This window comes from Antennarius striatus, chromosome 7 (assembly GCF_040054535.1).
Source record: "Antennarius striatus isolate MH-2024 chromosome 7, ASM4005453v1, whole genome shotgun sequence".
In the NCBI taxonomy this organism is placed as follows: Eukaryota; Metazoa; Chordata; class Actinopteri; order Lophiiformes; family Antennariidae; genus Antennarius; species Antennarius striatus.
Window position 1 is genome coordinate 16,942,460 of NC_090782.1, and position 16,257 is coordinate 16,958,716.

Here is a 16,257-nt window from a genome sequence, read left to right on the forward strand (position 1 = left end):
ACACACATATACACACATACTCACACACACACACAAGGAATGATAAACATGCAAAGGAGGAGTACCGTTTTCCCCTTGGCTTATTTCTTTATCCTTGTTTCCACTTATTTAGCTGTCGTCTCAATTCATCAACAGTTTATTCTAATTTAATTGTGGTTTCAAGGCTTGTGTGTTGTAATCTTCAGGACTCTTCTTTCTCAACTGTATCAAAACCTCAGTCATTGAGAGCAGCAACAACCTCTCTCCAAACTCCAGCAATCTATCTTATTTATTCTTGCTTCTTCTCCATTTCCCTCACACTGTTCCCGTCGCTGCTCCAAATTTGGCAAATTTGCCCTGCTGGGCCTTGGCAAGAGGAAACCGCAGTCTTCCACCAAGCAAACTTCAACTGGCCCACTTCAAGCTTTCACTCCAAGGCCCTTTACTTCTTTCCTTTCCTGCCATGCACCAAGTTACATTCTTCCAAAGGCATTTATGCGGCAATGGAAAACATTTTGGAAGAGACTGAGGCTCTTCTCTGCTCAGTACCCCAGCTGACACTACAGAGAACAGAGTGGTTGAGGAGAGCAGAAACATGTTGTAGTATGGCCTTTGGTCAAATTCCAGGTCAAACCAGACTGAAACACTAAATCATACACACACAGAGAGACACACACACACACACACACACACACACACACACACACACACACAAAAAGTGTGCTTTGTTTCCTCCACTCTGTGCAGAGACACAACCTCTCTGGCTGAGTTGGTCATCTTCCAGCTGAACACACACCGGAGTAAATGAGGACCATTACCCTCATTCACTGTCACTGACCTGAGACTCACCTGCTACAATGACTCCATTGACACCATCTATGTAATTGTTTTTGATGGCCAGAGGCTTCATTTAGGTCAGTGGTGGATAGACGGAGGCCAGCAATGCAATGACTTAAAAGAAAAGAATCCAACTGGTGTGAAGTGAAGGGCTGGGGGGTCATTCTTACTCTACGTTCACACAAAATACACAACTCATTTATTTCAATGTTGCGCAGTGCTGCTGAAACTCGTATCCAAATAGTATTGTTGGTTTTTTTTTGTCCAAGCAGAAAAGTCCTGGCAGGGCACTGGGGAGGGATGGAGTGGAGCTCCATGTGCACCAAGACAAAGAATGCTAAGAGAAGTTTTGACTGACATTCGCTAAGTAGCTAACTTAACAATGCATTCACAGAAAGATTAATACAGAAATGCCTCTGTTATGGCAAATCTGTCTGATAAGGTTAGGGACGGAAACAACTTTACTGTTCTTTATGCTCCTTTATGTTCACAGTTGCCAGTGTGACAGGTGATGAATCATGTTTAAAGTGTGATTTATCACCTTTTAGAAGCAATGATGACAGTGGGTGTTGGGGGTGGAGGCTTCTCGGTTGTCAATCATGATCCGATTATTTTGAAGTCTCTCTCATACAAGAGCAGACTTTACTGTATGCAACAGAAAATTCCAACACTGATATTTTGCATTATTTTACTCCAAGTTTATCATTCATCTGTAGTAATGTTAATGAAATTGGAGAAATAATTCAATAAACTCTTATAAACTACTATGATTTAAGTGTTTACTTAAAGTGTATATTTATTTGCTTTTGTTTCTGGGTAAATTGGTCTAAGGGGTATCTTATCTTTAAATTGGCAAGACTCTGGCTCCTAAATGTGTCCTTGCGCTATAAATAAAGTTTGACTGAAATAAGCAGATGGGATCTCTATTCTATATTAAGCTTGGAGGGCATATATCTAGCAGGTTACAGTGGTCTTTATTAAGGAGCACATGCATTAAAAATACATCAAAACACAGCAACAGCCAGGCTCAGAATAGTTCTCCGTTCACTATTATAGGGGTAAGTAATGACGGCACACTGAAAAAACAGGCTATTCATGTTGTGTTCCAGTTGTAACAAACAAATACTGAATACTGAATACTGATTGTAGTTGGGACAGTGTGTTACTCTGGGGATTGGTGTTTTCCTTGCCATTGCAGTCAGTCCGCATTTTAAACAGCGTATGCACACCATTTAATTACAGCAAAAACTGCTTTCACATTAAGCTTTTTTTTTCCTGCCCATTCAGGGATAGCCCTTAACGCAGAAGGAGATCAGTTTTATAGTTTGAACTAATTTTCTAATTTTCTTTTCCTGGTTTGGAATTTACAATACTCTCCAAGAACAAACACAATCTTCATAATCTATAAATATAACTTGTTAACAGCAACATCAGAAAATTTCGATCAAATTTACCACCTGTTTTAATTGCTTATACTTGCTTACACAGTGTTTCGAGACTTATCTTCAGTACATTAATGATAAAGTTTACCTAAATATTTCAAAAGTAAGTCACAAAAGGTTTATTAGGATTGTCAACAGCATTAACTTTGACTCAAGCAACATCTTTCATGAGCATAGACTCTTGAGTAAATCCAAGGGCAAACACATCCTGCACTCCTGCATATGACACACTAAAGCCCATTTCCAATAAGATGGAAATCCGTTTCTGACTGAGAGTAAGGTATCAAAGGTCCACACGCTGCCGTCAGAGTGATCTAAGATACAAATGACTCAACATGAGTGGGCACTCTGATTTTCACACTTGTGTGCCAGTAAACACTTTAGCTGGTTGGCTCATGATTGTGGCCCACTCTTTCCAAGTGCATAATCAGTCAAATGAGAATGCTAATGTGATGCAGAAGAATCAGTCCAGGTCCTTGGGGTTGGGTCCTTGGAGGCTTTGGACGAGAAACTAACTGTCTTGACCGTAGACTTGCTGAGCATTACAAAATAAGTAACCCCATTCCTGAGCAGGGGTACCGGGATGCTTCACAACGAAAATAAATGTCCAGACCAGTTTATATTATATATATATATATATATATATATATATATAAATATATATATATATATAGTTAGATGTGATTACATACAAAAACCCAGATTATTTCCAGTGCTTGTCTCGCCTGTATATCTGTGTCCCCTGGTGTGTAAGTGAAGGAGAACTACCTCACCGAAGAGCAGCGACGGATTGGACTGTGTTCTGTTCAGCCTCGAGTCACAGAACACATCACCTGTTCAGTGAAAACATCAGTGGTTCGCTGCTTTTACGGCTAGCTGTAGGCACTCAACTACTTGTGCTGCGGTATGTTTGGATGTGTGAGGGCTTTTGTTTCTCTATTCAGTCTGACTTGTGTCTCACTCACTCCCTTTTCTTCTCTCCAGGCTCTTCATTAGTTTTTGATACTAATGAGTGATACCCAAATCTTGCCAGGGGCTCGGCGTTGCCCCCTCTACCCAGCCCGGAGTGGACCATCACTTCCTAACTTCTGTTTTTTGGATTGGCTCACTGCCTGCTGAACTCAGCGGTGCTCAAAGGAGCGTTGAATCAGTGAGCCGGCATCAGCGTGTTCATTTGTGTGTGTGTGTGTGTGTGTGTGTGTGTGTGTGTGTGTGTGTGTGTGTGTGTGTGTGTGTGTGTGTGTGTGTGTGTGCGCGCATGTTTTAATGTATTTTGTGTTTGTGCATGATGAAACCCAACACTCCCTTCCTCATATATCCACTATCCAGAAAATCTATTCATTTCAATCAGGCAAGTATCCCAGCAAGAGAAGTTGATTACTGATAAAGAGTCTTTTTACACACACACACACACACACACACACACACACACACACACACACACACACACACACACACACACACACACACACACACACACACACACACACACACACACACACACACACAGAAACACATCCCACTAATTTCCCTATCTGTTCTGTTTCATACTTTTACATTTGTAATCCTCGCTCATTTGTAATTTTGCTTCTGCATGTTAGCCTCAAGAGAGAGAAACTAATTTCAGGAGTGAAAAGGGATTATCAGATCCAAACGGAATCTCCCCCACCTCAAGACAAAGATATTGATGTAGGCTTTTCAAGGGAACAAAAAGAGACGCAAAGCCTGCTTCAGCCTGGATGCCAACTCTCAAGGAAGAATCAAGTCAACTGCCACACTGGCAATTACCTCTTATCAGCACCAGGGAGCCAACCTGACAATGGCAAGAGAAATGCTGAGCTGATGGCCGTAAGAGAAGTGACTGCAGAGAGCAAAATCAGCGTCCCCTCTTTTCTTTTTGAGCATTTTGCGAAAGACAATGTGACAAATATATAAATGAGAATGCAGGTGACTGTGGGGTGTCTAGTGAGGTAGCCATTGTGTGTGTGTGTGTGTGTGTGTGTGTGTGTGTGTGTGTGTGTGTGTGTGTGTGTGTGTGTGTGTGTGTGTGTGTGTGTGTGTGTGTGTGTGTGTGTGCGTGCGTGCGTGTGTGTGTGTGTGTGTTCATGTCATAGCAAGACTACGATTCAAGCTTGCAACACAAATAAGCTGTGTCACATTTTCACTGGCCACACTGTATTTAAGACGAGAACATGTAGAAGACGCTGTTATATTGACCTAAACACCAAGCTTTGAAATTAAATAGAGCAGACCCAAACGGGACATGAAGATGTTTGCAGCCAGCTGGTTAAAGCCTGCAAGACAGTAAATTAACCGTCCGATTAAGATTTGAAAAGCAGCAAAGGAGATGAATATAATGCACACAATTAACAGAAGAGACAACAATTAAAACCCAGCTTCCAGCGGTGGCTACCTCCGCTTGGAAAACAGCCCCATAAAGCAACGCCTTTATTGTCATTCATTCACCACTTCAGCATCATTTATCCTGTGTAGTTGTTGGATTTGTCGACTTCACCCTTGTTGTCACAGCCAAGTAAAACAGAGAAGAGAGACAAGGTAACAGAAGGTTGACAAATACACAGACAGAGTAATTGGTTCAGATTTCTTTAGATCTTTATCGTGTGAAAGGGGACAGACATCTGAACTAAGGAGCAAACAGCCACTGTGTTTTCTCCTCCATTACAGTTTGAGCATGGAGCTGTCCTCCTATTATGGCCTCAGCCCTGCGGAGCTTCAAAGATACTTTGTTGTGGCCATTAATGGTGCTGATGACAGCAGTGGGACTTTCAATGCCAGGTAAAGCAGCTCGAGCCAAAAAAACCAAAGGCAGGGAGTGAAAAAATAATAATAAAGACTGGCCGCCAGAGAACGGTGGCTTTGTCCGGCTGGCATATGAGATAACAACTAAAAAAAGTCATCATCATTTGGCAGTAGCCGTGGTTTCTGCAAGAATACACTCAGGTTCATCTATTTGTGATGTACAATTAATCAATATCATTAGGAATTGAGAGACAGGGGTATGGTCAGAGGGCACAAGCCATTCTGCAAGCTCTGTCGCTGTCTGCATGTTTCTACCACGATTCAGCTCATTGGGATAACGTCTCCATTTACTCTCCATCACAATGACATCATGAATTATAATGCTTTTCCCCTCCAACATGACTACGATTGGAAAAACCTGGTCAATGCCTCCTCACTCATCGCGGCACCCTTAATGTTTTGCGCTACTTCACAGATCTCAACACGACCAGAAGAGCTGGCTTTCTGGAATTTTCTGCCTTGTTTATTACTTGAGTTTAGACTCCAGGATCGAGTTTCCCTGCGCTGCTGCGTCTGCAGAGGGCCCAGGGAGAGTGTGGCTGCTTTTTGAAATGAAACAGACAGAACAAGGAAGGCTATTTATGGGAAGCAAGCGGATATTTGCTGAAAAGGTTTGAGCAACCCCAGCGTCCCGATGCTGTCGAGGCAGTGCGGTGATGATGTAGCCAGGTGAGAGCAATGGCAAGGAAGAACGGCGGCCGCAGGAGTTTAGAAATGGGCTTCTAATGAGGAGTCAGATCAATACACTGTTAGTCCAGAAACAAGCAAACTGGAACCAGCACTTAAACATTTGGCATGATTAAAAGGCCAACACGCAGACATTTTAAGCCCACAAGGTGCCACAGCTCCTCACACTATATTTAGAAGAGCAGCCAATGCACAAATACAGCAAAGGACACGTAATAACAGCATCAAACACAGTGTTTCCATTCACCAAGCTGCAGACAAAACCATACTGTAACATCCTGTAATTGAGATAAAACAACTGAGTGCTCAAATGTCAAGGAAAAGGATTAGAGAAGGCTCCGTCACATCAAACATGCCACCATACACTGGGAAACGCTTTAAATAATTTTTGTGTTTATTTATACCGTCTACACACAGAACTTCCCACACTGGCATACTCATGCTCAGACAAAGACGCACTATCCACCTACATCAGTGCTGGGATAAGTCGTGAACATGAGCAATGAATGGCGCAGGGGAGTTTTGTGGCTGCCTGACAAGACATGTTTAAAATAATGTCAGTTAAATGGACATTGTCGCATAAATATGCACTGAAACAGTGGGGGGAGAAAAAATTGAGATTATTTATGTCTCTTTCTTGTGCCCATAAATTAGCCTTTTTTCACTTGGAATGGCTCAACGACAGTAAACCACACTAGTCAGGTCCGAGCACATAAAGGCCAAGTTCCCCTCAAGGACAGAGGCTGATAAATGTTAAATGATAAATGAAAATCCCCAGGATATGCTACATGAGTCAACCTCAAACACTCCTACATCACACAAATATGCATATCCATCGTCACCATGTGGGAGGTGTGTGTGAGTGCCCATGCATGAGTGTGGCACGCCGATTCGTGCAAGGGACTAAAATCCTTGGAGGTGGTCATCTCAGTGGTGGAGGTGGCAAAGCTACTAAGAGCTGGAAGGTGAGGGAGGAGATGTGGGATCATGAAAGAGACATCAACATCAACTAAGTACTCAACAGATTACATATTGATCACACACACACACACATACAAACACACACACACACACACACACACACACACACAATCCTCTTCTGTATTTCCCTTCCCACAGAAAAGACATGTGAGCAAACAAGTAAATGAAAGCAAAAGGCCCGAGCTCTGAATGTCATAGTCAATCACTGCAGCTTCCCTCTTAGTGATGCAGACAGAGCACCATTCTGATTGTACCACCAGTCAAGCCAAGGGGTGAAAAACATTTACATGCAAATACAAATGACCCACTAGCTACTGTGAACACGCTAGTGATGGTATTTTGAATGCAGAGCAACCACAAAAAATCTGGCACAACGGACCTGCCAATCAACAGCTCTATTGTAACGGCACACAGGCTTTAAAAGTAGCTGTTATGTGTGTAGGATATCAATTATTTTCTCTCTTTTTTTTTTTGCATTTGTGGCTTATCGGTTTGTGGCTGCTGTTGTTACCACTCCCTGCATGAAATGAAATTAATGTTAATGAATTCGAACCGAGAACATAATGTACTGCATTAACAGATTTACTTTGAAGAAGATTAAATCCTTTCTATCGTTCCCACATGACGGTTCAGCGTACAGTCCATCCTCACAGCACCCACTCCTCTCTGACAGCAGGGCTAATATCATTCATTAAGCATCCACGTTCAATTTGAACAATTAAAATCCATAACCTGCCATAGTGAACAGACCTCGCTGTCGCAATGAAGCGATGCTATCAGGGGACAGATTGCTGGTGGACTGGTCTGGCACCCGGAGTTCTTGCAGGGGGGCGGGGATACCAGCTCTCTTCTTGTTTGTCACCCACAACTGGGATACTTGGATCTGGAACTGACCGGCTGTCATCAGACCTGTTGCCTCCAGATGGGTTCCGGATCACATTCTGTGATTCCCACACTCTACTCCTTATTTCATGACTTTATCTTCCCATCCCATCGGATTACATCAAACTCCACCTTCCCTTCAAACCTCAGCCACTTATTGACAAAGTCCAAATCACCATTCTTTTGTTCTTCAACCTTGACACTCAGCTTTTAGCCCTATGCGTCACTTTCATCTCAGCTTTCACTCCCTGGCTCCACTTTTCTTGGCTAAAATCCACTTTGAACGTTTCTATGAGAGCACGCACACATGCTTAGTAGATGAGCAGACGCACTGCACAGCAAGACCTCTTTGATTCAGCTCAGCAGAGACCCACAGCGAGGGCTGTACATTAATTTGTGCTTCTGAACCGTTAATTTAGGCAAGTATATTCAAGGGCCCACTTTCCAAAAGAAACAGATTGAATGAGCATCCACTCAAGACCTGTCCACTATTTTCCACTCTCCTCACCCTTGTTTCTGATCAATTGTAATTTTCCCCCTATACTTATCAAGAAGAGCTTCACCGTTTGCCGCCGCTGCTTCTCCCACTCTTACCTCAGGGAAGGTGTGCGCTCCATCCCCTCCACTCCACCCACTGCCCATCAACCAGCAAGCCAGAGTTTTCTTTTTGTTTTCCATTAGCATGACTAACTCCCCCCAGGGCTCAATGAACATGTTAAGCTATTAATTACCTATAAGAACAAAACAAGTGGTAAAATGAGCAGGCATTAAAACTTAAAAGAGTGCAAACTTAGAACTGGAACCCCAGTGAGACACACAGAGGCCACAGCAACAATAGCTGCAGCTGCAGCCACAGCAGTAAACAATGCTGTCAACAGTGGTAACAGACAACGGCTGTGAGAACATTCTCATTTTATTTTTGCAGCTTCTCTGCAACCATAAAAACTTCAGCATACAACCATCTGAGCTGGAAGTTCCCTACAGAAATTAATCAGCTATAAAACAGCAGCAGGATAAAACCAGTCTGGCCCACAGGAGAACGTTTCTTCAGATTCACACCATGCTGATGTGGGAAATGAATCAGGGTGTGTGTGACCAGCATCCTCTCTTCAATGTCTCCCACCGTACAGTCGTTAAACTATTCCTAATTAATGACCTGCTCGGTGACCATAGCAACCTGGATTGGAAAATGAAACCAAGGAGGTGTGTCTGAATGTTATAATAGTAATAAGTGTTGCTATTTGCATCACGTCTGAGGAGAAAAATAATAGACCCGCTGCTGGTGTTGAATGTCATGCTCCAAACTCTGGGCTTGTGGCAACGCATTACTTAGCATTTGAGTATATGCAAGTGCAGTGCCACTATGTACCACTGCTTATTCATTCATTCTAGGTGGTTTAGAAGTGAATGGTCTGTCCTCTTCTTTCCTGAACCCTCATTAGTCCCTCCTCTGCTTAACAAACCAGGCCTGAGTAGACACTGAGACTTCGCGAGAGCTAAGAGACAGATCCAATGATTTATCTGTGTGCGTCAAGACAGACAGAGATGGAGGGAATGCAATTTGAACACAGCCTAATGACGAACAAACAGACTGTGAAAATCATTCAACTCACACACTTTGTTCAGTCGTGTCCAGGAAGTAAAAGTCGGTGTCCTCAGTCATGTGTGCCTGTCTTTTCATCCTGTCTACCAGAGTATTACTCATGGTCTGCTGCCAGCAGGATGGACTTTATACTCATGGAAATATCTTTGTCAGTGCTGCAGAGGACAGATGAATCCCCTTACCTTACTCAAATAAAAGAAAGACACAAACACAAGCACACTCCCCCTGTGGAGGTACAATAAGCCTACATGGTACGCTGGTTTCACCGACGGGAAGCATCTTTATTCAACAGCCACTTGGCCTATGGTGATGGCAGCTGCATTCTTTGTTCCTGTCATACTGCGCCACCTCAGGCTTACGCAACATGATATCGCTCCAACTTCTCCAAGACACTCTGTCACAGTTAAAGGGCATAGACAAAAATATCGAAATCAGAGAATTTACCAACTCTGAGGAGAGACTAGCTCGCAGCTGCCAATGAGAGCAACCGCCAAGAGAGAGAATTCTTTAAAGGAAAATGAAAGCGCTCTCATTATTGACTGTATCGGGCTTCCTTCTTTGAACTCTCTCATCTATTCTGACTGCCTTGGCATTGCGCTGGATGCGTAAAAAGCCATGAAGCAGACGGAGAGATGAGAGTGAAAGAAAGACAGCGCTGGAAAAACAAGTGATTAAAAGATAAAAGAGAAAGAGCAGATGATGAAGGAGCAGTGGCTGTGATTAGAGGGCAGAGGTGTTCCTGGTGGGCTAAAACCATTACTGAATTTTAATGGGGGGGCTGGATGATCCTTGACCCTTGGAGCCAGTGGTACCACTTTAATGCAGATCAAACTGCCACCCCACCCCCCCAACATGCATCTGGGCTTTGTGGGTGAGGTGTGTGAGTCCAGCATGGCCTTGGGCAAATAGCAAGAAAATGTGTGTGTGTGTGTGTGTGTGTGTGTGTGTGTGTGTGTGTGTGTGTGTGTGTGTGTGTGTGTGTGTGTGTGTGTGTGTGTGTGTGTGTGTGTGTGTGTGTGTGTGTGTGTGTGTGTGTGTGTGTGTGTGTGTGTGTGTGTGTACGAGCCAGAAAGACGATGGAAATACAGAATTCTGAAGGCAAGGTGTAAGATTCAATTTAAGTCTTCAATTCATACATTTCTAAGAGGTGTCCTGGTCTCCCCCCCCACCTCTCTCTCTCTCTCTCTCTCTCTCTCTCTCTCTCTCTCTCTCTCTCTCTCTCTCTCTCTCTCTCTCTCTTTCTCTCTCTCTCTGCCTCTTCCCTCCCATTGCAGGCCTGCCCTAAATCACCAGGCCCTCCTTTTCACCTTCTCTTTCTCCCAGCTTTACATGCTAAGTGGGAACATTGTTACGGTCAATTTGTCCCATTCAGGGTCCCAGTGGGCAGTACCCCCACCATGACAGCCTGCAGACAGAGACCACACTGCCTGAGAGGCCTTGACATCAAGGTCCAGAGGACACGGAGAAGGGGCGGAGGACAAGAAGTGGAGGAAAAGAGATGGGGAGGGGTGGGGGGCAATGAGAGGAGAGAGGTAATGAAGGGGAGTAGTAGGTATGAAGGCAGAATGTGCAAAAGAAAACAAGCACCGACATATGCTAAAAAGAAAGAATGACAGACAAAAAGGAAAGAGGCCGGAGTTCCAGGTTGAACAAAAGCCCCCCCACCCCCCAGCCTCGGCAGCTCAACGGTGTTTCTGAGCAGCCTGTCAGTCTTCCTCCAGACAGACGTGGATGACGACAGCTCTGCCCCCACAGAGGACACTTCAAATACATCTGCCTGAGTTTGGTAGAAACCCGCTGGACAGACTGATCAAGCTCAGAAGAGATGAATGGAAAATCCAGTGTTAGTGCACATATGTTTAGCGCAATAATAAAATGTACTGAGAATCAAATGCTTACCCCCATGACTCATTTTTGCCGGAGGACTAAATTCAGCCAAACATCCATTAAAAGGTTCAATTCACCTAAAGTTCAACAAGTCACGCGCCTTAACTTATCTCCACAGAGAGAGAGGAGCACAACCAGGACAATTTTCTCAGTGGAAACATTTTATTGATTATTAGAAATAATAAGGGCACTGTTTTTCAAAAGACATGAAACTTTTGAGTTATGAGAAGTCATTTTAAATGGCTGTGACTGCCACATGTGATGTTCTATTTGTCTGCCTTTTATTAAGGTGGAGAAAAAAAAATCAGAAAAACTTCAAATACCAAAAACAATGTGAATTGCTACACAATCTACCAGAACATACACTGAGATGGGTACAGCTGTACTGATCCTGTGCCTTAAATCTCATGTAAATCAATGCTTTCATAAAGGTGAGGGCTCACAAGAGACAAATTAAAACAAAGAAGTGGAGAATGAAGAAGAAGAGGCCAAGATATTCTTACTTTAAGCCCAAAAACACTGGATTAGTCGTGTCTTTCATTAGACTCCCCCTGCCTCTCCTCACCTTCGGTTTCTAACTGTAAATCTAATTATACAGCGGTTTTAAAAAAGCCCAGAAGAGTTGCTCATTATTAATAAAATCACTATCGTTTGCTAAATCTGTATCCTTTTAACGGAAAGAACTAAAGAGGCCAAAATTTAGATCATAAAAGTGGATGAAGGTTTTTAGGGAACCCCCGCTGTTGACAATGCCTCTCCTCTCCAGCTTTAATGTTGAGTAAAAACACATTTGTAAGTTGAAACTGAATCCTATTTCATTTGGCCTTGTTTAGCAAACGCAGCTTTGTCTGACTAATCTAGTTTTTTTTTGTTTTTTTTATTCCTACTCTGGTGCTGCCCCAAGGCTACAGGTGGCGTCACCCCAGCAGGGTGCAGCATGGAGGTGGGGAAGTGGGATTAAGTCACTGCGTAAAGACACCTGTTATTTTAGCACATGGGGTGCAACACTTGCTCAAAGGCAAGGGGTGCAGAGACGGCTGTTGGCGTGAGAAACGGGTCGCAAACAGGGCGCCCATTCAACTGATGCTGGACAATGCTGAATCACACTTGTTTAGCGCACAGACAGACTGACTCACACACATGCACACACATGAAATCCACACAAAGCAGGAAGGCAAGCAGACACGACGCTTAAAAACAAGTTTCTCCCTGATAGACATTGAAAAACTCTAAGTCTGCCTTTCTCGATTTATAATGACACACTAAAAACACACACACACAAACAATTCTTCAGACTAATTGGCGATACAGACTTCTGCAGTGGAGACAGTGGGGATCTCTCAAGGGCCTCTGTGTATGGTGGGATGTTACAGATCTCCCAAAATTAACTAACTTTATAATAAATCACGGTGCATGGCTTGCCAAGGATTATCCATGCTCCAGTGAGCAGTTTGTTAAGCTGCAGGGAGAGGCACCGGGGATGGAGAAAAGATCGCCAAAAACTGACATCAGTACTGGGACCTTGGAACAGTAAAACCCCCCGCCTGGTTTCCTGGGTACACATTTAGCCTTGTTATCTGAATTCCCCATTCACACAAAATCCTGCTCCTATATTAGGCTTTGACTTGGAGCTACCGCTTTTTTTTTTTTCCTGTTGGCTTTCTCCACTTAGTACTCAGGGTTTCAGCTTGAACATCAGGTACACTTCCTTCAATTGCTTTCCCTTATGTTAGCCTTACTTATCGATGCAATCTTACCCCCTACTCAGTCATTTCTTTTGGCAGGAGTAATGCTTCCTACAGTACAGTCTGGGTATTTATATACTGACTGAGAAAACATTTATCCCCCTCTCTTTCTCTCTCTCTCTCACTCACTTCCTCTCTCTCTATCTTCTGCAGAAAGAATTCAACATCTTTCATATTACAACCTTATTATAAAATCATTTAATATCAAAACCAAAGTAATTTTCTTTCCAGATTAAAACCTTCTCAATAGGGTGGGGTGAAATGAAAGCTATGAGCCAGATTTCTTTCTTATTTCACTTCGCCGATCCTGCTCAACACTCTGCTGTGTTTGCTAAAATGAAAGCATATATTTTCCTGAAATCACCCGATTCACGAGCAAAAGCTGCTCTTCTTTTTATTCACAACTCATAACTTGCTTTGTCCTTGACATATGTGCAAATCAAGACTTGATCTATTTAAATAAGAAGATCTGAGATTCCAACAGACAGGTATCTCCACTGTTGTCAATTAATGAATTCCCTGTGATAAGGCTCCATGGGCCTACAAAGGATGTCAGCTCATGAGAGAAAAGGGGTTACCGCTCTTCCTCTCTTACACCAAAGAAGCTGCAGCCCTCGGGTGATTAGACAGTATCTTATGATCATGTCTCCTTTCATGTTTCATATTAATTTAAACCCATTCTCTTGTTTGCAATGCTGTTACTTAAAAGAAAGGAACGGTGCAGCAGGCTAGATGAATGCTCGATGTAGCATGGAAGCAGCAAGGAATAAGGACCTGGATGTAACCTGTAGCAGCACCTCTGAGTGGCCGACTGTCAGGGAGGTGACAGCCCGCAGGATGAGGAATTAAAGAGGTCCTTGTCCTCGGAGGCTGACTGATGCGATCAGAGCAACAGGAAGGTGTTGGTATTCCTCTGGCTGTGTCCTTCGTTGCAACGGTCGAGGAACATGTTCTCACTTTCTTAAGACGAGTCTTCCTTTTTTGTTCTCCTTTCACACACACGCACACCCACACACACACACACACACACACACACACACACACACACACACACACACACACACACACACACACACACACACACACACATTGAGGCTCATTTTGGAAACACTCTGGCCCAGTGGGAACTCCTCTCACCTCTCTGTCTGGATTTTCAGTTCACAAACCTTAGTGTTGGACAAACGGTAGCTGATAAGCAATTTTAATTTCTTTCTTTTTTTAAAAAAAAAGAAGGAAAAAAAAAACTACCCTCCCAAACCACAAAAGTTTGGACTGCAAGACTGGAAACCAGCATCAGTGGCACAACTGGATAAAACTGTGACCCACGGAGTGGCAGTGAGGAGAGCAGCTACTGCAGACGGAGAGGGTGACGGATGGATGGCACTGCCTGAAGGAGGGGGCAGTGGGGGGCTGGAGAACATTCACAACCATCAGCAGATAACCACCACACAAACAGCAAGTCCACAACGACACGGGCACAGCAACACATCCACTCTCCGTGTCCACAGTCCTGCAACTCTCTTGGTTTGAAAATTGGGTTTTCTAGTTAGACTTTCAATCAATTATGTCAAAAGGTCGGAATTTTCTCTTGAAACTGTCAGGACAGGGCAAGATTGGAGAAATGTATCCGCTTCAGGAGGAAATGCCTATTTATCTGATGTATTTAACATTGGGGACTGGCTGTAAGGCAATAAGAATAAGTCATATGGCAGCACATTTTTAAAAAAAAATTAAAATAGAGCGAACAATAAAAAAAATAACTGACATATTTTCAATCTAGCTACCTGAGCTGTATCGATATCTAATCAATCAATGCAATGTATGGATGATAAAGTGTTTCCTCAGGCTCCGGACAGCTGAAGGCAGATCGTTTAGTGCGTGGCTGGAAGCTACGCAGTAGGAAATTGAGAATTACACAATGAAACCCATGAAGCAAAAAAAATAATCAAAAATCGATTATCGTGTATTGACACAGCTGGTCTCGAACAACCCCTGTTAGTAAATCAGAAGCAGTGATCAAAGTCTCCAGGAGCTGAGCTCCAGATCATCAGCCATGCACCACGCAGAGCCCCACCACCACCACCACCACGCCGGACACTTACCTCTGGTGATCAGGAGGGAGAAAGTACCGCCGACACGGTGCTTGTCGACTGCAAGTCCAGCTGAATCCCCCCCCCAAAAAAAAAAAAAAAAAAAAATCCGAGTGATCAGAGGAGAGGCTCGTTAGGATCCCGTCCTACCCCTCCCGTCCGCACCTGTCTCTGCCGAACACTGATCCCGTGTGCCGGGCTGACATCCCCTGGACAACTGTTTCAGGGCTTGTGTGTCTGTGCCCCCCTGTTAAGTTTTAACACACATCCACCCAAACACACACACACACACACACACACACACACACACACACACACACACACACTCACGGCACCACCTGTCCCCGGTGCAAAACAGCCCACAAAGAGCTTCTATGTGGCGCAACGACACATGGCATTCTCCGTTAGTCTCTGCGCCAAAGCTCCCTCACAGACTGCCGTCCGAGATCCAGCCCCCCCACCACCACCAAGTACTGTGGAAACGCTGGAAACAGTGAATGATGAAAAGGACACAGTAACAACAATCCATCCAGCAACCCACGGGCACCAAACCAGCTGCAACCCTCGGTAGTTACATCTGCCGCCCTGCCTTCTCGCCCAGTCGTGGTATCAACCCTCCTTCTCCACAATAGTTGGTCTATTTTGTTGCGTCTTTTCCACCCCGGCTGGAACTGAAAGAAAAGACTGTCTCTCTATCTGCTGATATGCGCCCCGCTCTCCCACGCAGAGTTCGGATCAGGGTCCAGCGCTGGGTAAAGTCCCATTCATCGATGTGGTGAAACAGCTGGCGGCCCCTGAGTTGTACCCAGAAGAGGCTCCGGCGAGGCGGGAGGACCGAGACGTTGTGTCCTGCAGCGGGGTGGTGAGCTCCAGCATCTCCTGCGCTGCTCCCCGCTGTCATCCACCAGAGACTCCTGGAGGAAAAAAAAGAAAAGAAAGGCTGTTAGTGTCAAAACCTGAAGCAGAATCACGCAGCGACTGGAATGGAATTGATTAACTAATTATAGTTGTGAAAATATATGAAATGAAACCGTCACTGTTCAGCTGAATAAAAACGTTAAAAATACAAATGTTTAAAAAAAACCCAGTACGGGTACCGTGAGTCAGTCCTTCCAGTGAGACTCCAGCCACCCACGCCAGGAGCGCACGTCACGGTGATGCACTTTATTCTGGAAAAGCGTTTATATTTAAAGATTAGATAAAGACGCGTTTGAAACGGTCTAAATTGTAACCGTGTTGACGTCCGGGCAACCACGAGTAGAATAAAAGAGGCGCACATGCATAGAAGAGAGCAGCTGACTCAG

General features: G+C 44.1%; 1 protein-coding gene across 2 annotated transcripts in view; it reads right to left on the reverse strand.

Annotated features, from left to right (window-relative positions):
• Window positions 1-15,984, reverse strand: part of sema6bb (sema domain, transmembrane domain (TM), and cytoplasmic domain, (semaphorin) 6Bb) — a 127,990-nt gene extending 112,006 nt beyond the window's left edge. For both annotated transcript variants that reach the window (XR_011036707.1, XM_068318986.1), the window contains exon 1: window positions 14,966-15,984. The gene's annotated coding sequence lies outside the window, so the exon portion shown is untranslated. The remainder of the gene's footprint in view (window positions 1-14,965) is intronic.
• Between the last annotated feature and the right edge of the window lie 273 nt (window positions 15,985-16,257).